The sequence below is a fragment of the Coenobita brevimanus genome, chromosome 43 (genome assembly GCF_032717465.1).
Source record: "Coenobita brevimanus isolate Jiangsu-jjx chromosome 43, ASM3271746v2, whole genome shotgun sequence".
Lineage (NCBI taxonomy): Eukaryota > Metazoa > Arthropoda > Malacostraca > Decapoda > Coenobitidae > Coenobita > Coenobita brevimanus.
The window spans coordinates 25,778,026-25,785,127 of NC_136996.1; the positions used below are offsets into that span (position 1 = coordinate 25,778,026).

The window sequence follows — 7,102 nt, forward strand, 5'->3', positions numbered from 1 at the left end:
CTTTCTCATTCCTTCAGACCTTAATTCCTTTCCCTCCCCCATTTCCCCCACCCTCTCCCTCTCTTTCCCCCTCCCCACCCCCTTCCTGATTCGTATTCCCTCCACCACACTTTTCGTGGGAGGAAGGGGTGGTTGTGGTGGTGGTTGTGGTGGTAGTGGTTGTGGTTGTTTGATGGTGGTGGTGATGGTTGTGGCGCTAGTGGTTCTCGTGGAGGTATTGATGGTGGTGGTGGTGATGGTGGTGGTAGTGATTGGTGGTGGTAGTAGTGCTAGTGGCTATAGTTGTGTGGTGGTGGTGGTAGTGGTGGCGGTGGTGGTGGTGGTGTGGCTGTTGGGGGGGGAGAGAGAGAGAGAGAGAGAGAGAGTCGGTGTGAAGAAAGATTGAGGGCTGTTTTCGCAAGAGCAGATGAATGTGAGACGTTGAAAAGCAGAGAGAGAAAGAAAGAGAGAGAGAGAGAGAGAGAAATTTCTTGAACAAACACAAGATGAAATTATAGATCATCATCATCATCATCATCATCATCATCACCACCTGACTAACCGTGAATAAACGGAACGGTAAGCATCCAGAAACAGGAGCAGAAAAACAAAATGAAAATGTCCACCGAAATACACCGAACATCAATCCACTCAAAAATACTGAAGGCTAGTGTGGGGTGCGGAAAGAAACTCTCCGATTAAATGCAAAAGAGGACAAAAGCTCATAAATAAATATATATATATATATCATTCATTCATTGCCAGACGCCATGTATCCCAAACGGGGTGGCCAAGGGCTTAGAGTTAATTGTTTTACAGGGAGGGGCACTAATCCTCCACCAACCCCACTTGACACGTAGGGATGCCAACAGCATCTGGTGTTCCCAGGCGGTCACCCATCCGAGTACTAACCAGACCCAACGTTGCTTAACTTCGCTGATCGGACGGGAAGCGGTGTACTCAACGTGGTATGGCCGTTGGCATATATATATATATATATATATATATATATATATATATATATATATATATATATATTTTTTTTTTTTTTTTTTTTTTTAAACTGTTGGAGAATAGTAAGCGAAACACAAGCGACAATCAAAATGTTCTGTGGACTAACATGATCAGAAACATGAAACGCTTGTGACGAAACATGATTCTACTCGTAAACTGCGTTAATCTGGTGTCCAGTTTTCACGGATCAGTAGCCACGAAATACTAAACTCTATTAACGTGATGTCCAAGTTTCACGAATCAGTAACCACGAAACAGCCATGGAAATCATCACGAACAAGAAGGATGACTAAAAGCTGTGTTATCAGGGACACACATACGCTAAAGAAAGCAAATGTAGCGTCGATCAAAAAACTCACGTAGGAGAGGTCTGAGGGTATCCGAAATGATCAGTACATTCTTTGTAAACCACAAAAGATTAATGTATTACCATATTTTATGCCCGGACTGATCAGGCCGATACTCAAATTTATTGTCTAATCGCTCATTTGTTTTATATCACTACAATAAAAATTCTGTTCGATGAGTGTTTGCCCTCCTTTTCGTTTTATCAATTGGTTTTTGTTAGGCAAGGGCGTTGGAGGTGGGTTGGTGGGCGGTGTAGAAGGGGAGGGCAGTGTAGGTGGGAAGGTGGTGTAGGTGATGAAGGTAGTAAGGCAGTGTGGATGGGACGGTGGTGTAGGTGATGAAGGTAGGAAGGCAGTGTGGATGGGACGGTGGTGTAGGTGATGAAGGTAGGAAGGCAGTGTAGGTGGGAAGGTGGTGTAGGTGATGAAGGTAGGAAGGCAGTGTGGATGGGACGGTGGTGTAGGTGATGAAGGTAGGAAGGCAGTGTGGATGGGAAGGTGGTGTAGGTGATGAAGGTAGGAAGGCAGTGTGGATGGGAAGGTGGTGTAGGTGATGAAGGTAGGAAGGCAGTGTGGATGGGAAGGTGGTGTAGGTGATGAAGGTAGGAAGGCAGTGTGGATGGGACGGTGGTGTAGGTGATGAAGGTAGGAAGGCAGTGTGGATGGGGAGGTGGTGTAGGTGATGAAGGTAGGAAGGCAGTGTGGATGGGAAGGTGGTGTAGGTGATGAAGGTAGGAAGGCAGTGTGGATGGGACGGTGGTGTAGGTGATGAAGGTAGGAAGGCAGTGTGGATGGGACGGTGGTGTAGGTGATGAAGGTAGGAAGGCAGTGTGGATGGGGAGGTGGTGTAGGTGATGAAGGTAGGAAGGCAGTGTGGATGGGGAGGTGGTGTAGGTGATGAAGGTAGGAAGGCAGTGTGGATGGGACGGTGGTGTAGGTGATGAAGGTAGGAAGGCAGTGTGGATGGGAAGGTGGTGTAGGTGATGAAGGTAGGAAGGCAGTGTGGATGGGAAGGTGGTGTAGGTGATGAAGGTAGGAAGGCAGTGTGGATGGGAAGGTGGTGTAGGTGATGAAGGTAGGAAGGCAGTGTGGATGGGACGGTGGTGCAGGTGATGAAGGTAGGAAGGCAGTGTGGATGGGACGGTGGTGTAGGTGATGAAGGTAGGAAGGCAGTGTGGATGGGACGGTGGTGCAGGTGATGAAGGTAGGAAGGCAGTGTGGATGGGACGGTGGTGTAGGTGATGAAGGTAGGAAGGCAGTGTGGATGGGAAGGTGGTGTAGGTGATGAAGGTAGGAAGGCAGTGTGGATGGGGAGGTGGTGTAGGTGATGAAGGTAGGAAGGCAGTGTGGATGGGAAGGTGGTGCAGGTGATGAAGGTAGGAAGGCAGTGTGGATGGGGAGGTGGTGTAGGTGATGAAGGTAGGAAGGCAGTGTGGATGGGACGGTGGTGCAGGTGATGAAAGTAGGAAGGCAGTGTGGATGGGACGGTGGTGTAGGTGATGAAGGTAGGAAGGCAGTGTGGATGGGACGGTGGTGCAGGTGATGAAGGTAGGAAGGCAGTGTGGATGGGACGGTGGTGTAGGTGATGAAGGTAGGAAGGCAGTGTGGATGGGACGGTGGTGTAGATGATGAAGGTAGGAAGGCAGTGTGGATGGGACGGTGGTGCAGGTGATGAAGGTAGGAAGGCAGTGTGGATGGGAAGGTGGTGCAGGTGATGAAGGTAGGAAGGCAGTGTGGATGGGACGGTGGTGCAGGTGGATGGGCGATGCAAACTGGAAAGCAGTGTATGTGGGTGGGTGCTGTGGGGGGGGGGGGGTGATGTAAGTGGATGGGTGGTGTAGTTAAGCTTTTGAAAATCTCGGCACCACCTCACAGACAAGCCATCCACACATATAATTTTACCTACGATTCACAACCACCCTCCATGTTAGCCATTCCATCGACCGCCAGGTTAAAAATAGGATGCAGCTTTTGTCCCTCGCATCTTCATATATACCGGTACCTCATCCATCTTTTTCCGTCCTTCCTTCAACTGTCCTGTTTCTATAACTACCACACCTTCGCTTATTCACATATTTACTTACCATTTCAATCCACAATATTTCTCTGTCTTTTACTCTTATTTACTTTCAGGCCTTGTCAGTTGTACACGGATAAAAAGAAATGACAAACTCATATGCAGAGAGAGAGAAAGAGAGTAGAGGGAGCACGGAAAAGAGGGGAGGAGAGAGGAAAGGTGGGAGGGGCAGAGAAAGAGAATGCCGGCGATGTGAAAGATGATGACTGGGTTAAGAAAACTGCCTTGGACAAACAGAAGGAGTGAATGAACGAGAGAGAGAGAGAGAGAGAGAGAGAGAGAGAGAGAGAGAGTAATGCGAGGGCAGGTGAGGAGATCAGATGAGAGGGAGTGAGGGTGTGTGAGGAAGAGGTGAAGGACAAGTGGGGATGTGGTGTGGGGGTTGGGGGTGGTGACGTATGTGTGGTGAGGCGGGAGGACAGGTGTAATGGCGGCGTGGGAGGAGGCATGAGAGGCTGGGGGGGGGGCAAAATGGAGAGTCTGAGGAAAGGTGAAGTTTCTTTGGTGTGCCGGGTTGATATTGTCGGGTTTTATTAGTCTTTCTCTCTCCCCCTCTCTCTCTCTGCTTACTTGCCTGATGCTCTCTCTCTCTCTCTCTCTCTCTCTCTCTCTCTCTCTCTCTCTGTATATACACACACACACACACACACAATGTATATATATATATATACACTCGTGTGTGTGTGTGTGTGTGTATACAGAGAGAGAGAGAGAGAGAGAGAGAGAGAGAGAGCATCAGGCAAGTAGGCAGGGATGAAGGCAGGTGTGAGAGGGTGTGGTGGGTGTTGGTGGTGGCGGCAGGGCAGGTGGGGTGTGAAGGCAATATCCTGGCAGGGTCTCTTACCATTGCTGGCGGGGTCCCTGCCACGCTACCCCCCCTCCCCCCGCCTCTCAGGTCCGATAATGGGGGCTGCAGATGGGCTCTGGGCTGATGGATGGAGGCTGAGGGCTGGTGGGGGTGTTGAGGTCTGTTGGAGGGGGGTTGAGGGCTGGTGGTGGTGTTGAGGGCTCGCGGAGGGGGCTGAGGGCTGGTGGAGGGGGTGAGGGCTGGTGGAAGGGGATGAGGGCTGATGGAGGGAGGCTAAGGACTGGTGGAGGGGGTTGAGGGCTGGTGGAGGGAGACTGAGGACTGATGGAGGGGGTGAGGGTTGGTGGAGGGGGGTTGAGGGCTTGTGGATGGGATTCAGGGTTGGTGAAGGAGGGCTCAGGACTGGTGGAGGGGGCTCAGGGCTGGTGGAGGGGGCTGAGGACTGGTGGAGGAAGGGTGAGAAATATTTTTCCATCTTGAATGATGAACTGTAACCAAGGATTAACAAAGATGTGCTATGGAAGGGATGCAGAGTCGCTGTGGCCTTTGAGTTACGTGAAATTACTGCTAAGGACAAAAATCTCTCGAAAATTATGGTGAAACAGTGAGAGGAGAGGAGGAATGAGGTGGAATGGGGGTGGGAGGCTGGTGGGGGTGGATGAGGTGCAGGGTTAAGGCTTTACTCCCGTCCCACAACTGAACTGACAAGTGAGGGAGGGGTGAGGGTGGAGGAGGGTGGTAAACTGGTCGTGGTGGTGGTGGTGGTGGAACTAACTTGGGAGACTGGAAATCTGGAAACACGAAAAACACTCACCAATTTTCACTTTCCTCTTTCATTTCTGTGTACTTGCTTTTCATTTCATCCACATATTTCTTAGTATCTGTTCTTATACTTGCTTACATTTACATTTTCGTATACTAACTCCCTATTTCCCTCTTCTTGAGTTTTTACTGATTAATACTCTTTTCTTTGTTATTTTCTTTTAATGTTTATATTTCATTACGCACTTCCATCATCATTTGTCTTTATTTTATTATTAGTGACATCCAGTGTGTTTTTGTGTATGTGTATTTATGTGTGTATGTAGTCATTTGTGTATGTACGTATGCATATATGTGTGTATGTATGTGAGTACGTATGTATGAATGTATATGTATGTTAAATTTTTTCATCAATGAGTGTTCTGGTCTGGATTATAATTAGCACAAATGCCCGAATTTTAAGTGCCGCTAGAGGCTTCGTAACTTCTTTGCTCTAGCGATTTATTTTACGTACTGCACCTCAACCTTCTTTTGTGTGTTCTTAATATCGTTTTATCGTCGACACAGCTAACGTCATTCACATACAAGAATATACTGAATGTAATGTGCAGAGTAAATCGCTAAAGAAGAAGTGTTACGAAGTCCTCAGCACCACTTGAATGCAAAACTCAGGACTACACTGTGAAATGGTCTGGGAAATATACTCTTTTCACCTTAACAAAAAAAAAAAAAACTTCCTAACTGCAATTTTTTCTTTTCTTATTAGCCACATCTTCCACTGTTACTTACTCGTACAATTCCATTAATTTTACCCTCAGTATTTTTACTCTTCCTTGTTTTTTATCACTTATTTATCTTTTATCCTCTTTACATACATTTTCCATTATTTTACTCGTATTTATCTATTCTTACTGACTTTTAATCTTTCCACTTATTTTTTAATTGCTTTATTTCTCGGTATTTTTATATCCCCGTATTTTTCTCTCACTTATTTCTGGTTTTCATTTCAGTCACGTCTATTTCTTTCTAGTTGGCGTATATCTGCAGTTACGCATATCTGCATTTATTCTCGCTTATTATTTTCATCAACAATTGCGTCTGGCAGTTTTATATTCGCTAATTTCCCTATAACTTCATCTTGTATGCTACTTCTTATTTCAATATCATTTAGTTCTGATAACACTCTGACACTCCAATGCTCACTCTCGGTTAAATAATATTGTTTTTGCGCTGGATGGAGTGGAATATAAGAGCTTTTCCGGCCATGAGAGGGTTAGCATTAATTTTTAGCCGTTTCTACTCGTTTTCATGCTACATTTGGAATTGTGTTTCTTCCCCCCAGGTAAGAATGCTTTTTGTCCTTTATTTGTTCACTGGCTCTCCTCCCCCTTTACTCCCTTCACCCTTTACTCCTCAACTCTCCTCCCTTTCACTCTTCACCCTTCACCTCTCCTTCCCTTTCACTCTTCACCCCCCTCCTCTTCACCCCTCACCCCTATTCTCTACTTCGTCGCCCCTTCTTCACCTTCCCCGCCCCATCTTCACCTTCCCCGCCCCTTCTTCACCGCTATCCCACCTCTCATTACTCTCACTCTCTCTCCCTACCCATCACCTCCCCTTTTTCCCCTCGTCACTTCGCCTTTTCCCCTCATCACCTCCCCTTTTCCCCTCATCATTTCATCCCTACCTACCCCTTTTTCACCATCACTCCTTCTCTCTCTTCCACTCTCTCCCTTTATTTTCATCCCATTCCAGCCCATCCAGTCCCCTCTACCCCTCCCTCCTTCGTCCGTCACCCCCTCCCCCTCACTCCCTCACCCCTTCACCCCCCTTCCTCACCCTCCCCCCAGAGTTGACAAGCGCCACAGATAATTAAATTTCGGGTTTACTGATAAGATTAAACTTTTTCACCTTTTGTTTGTGGCAGGGGAAAGGGCCTGAGTTTTTTCTTTTACTTGTGGGTGTGTAAGATTTGTTTGGAGAGAGAGAGAGAGAGAGAGAGAGAGAGAGAGAGAGAGAGAGAGAGAGAGAGAGAGAGAGAATTTAGGTTGAGAAAATATTTTGAGGAGTGATTGTGTGTGGGTGGATGTGTGAGGTGAGGTTCAGAAAAGAAAG

At 47.3% G+C, this 7,102-nt stretch overlaps 1 non-coding gene across 1 annotated transcript; it reads right to left on the minus strand.

Annotated features, from left to right (window-relative positions):
* Positions 1 to 842: 842 nt before the first annotated feature.
* LOC145397924 (5S ribosomal RNA) lies at positions 843 to 961 on the minus strand. The gene has a single exon (XR_013897059.1). It is a non-coding gene; the product is annotated as a 5S ribosomal RNA (ribosomal RNA).
* Between the last annotated feature and the right edge of the window lie 6,141 nt (positions 962 to 7,102).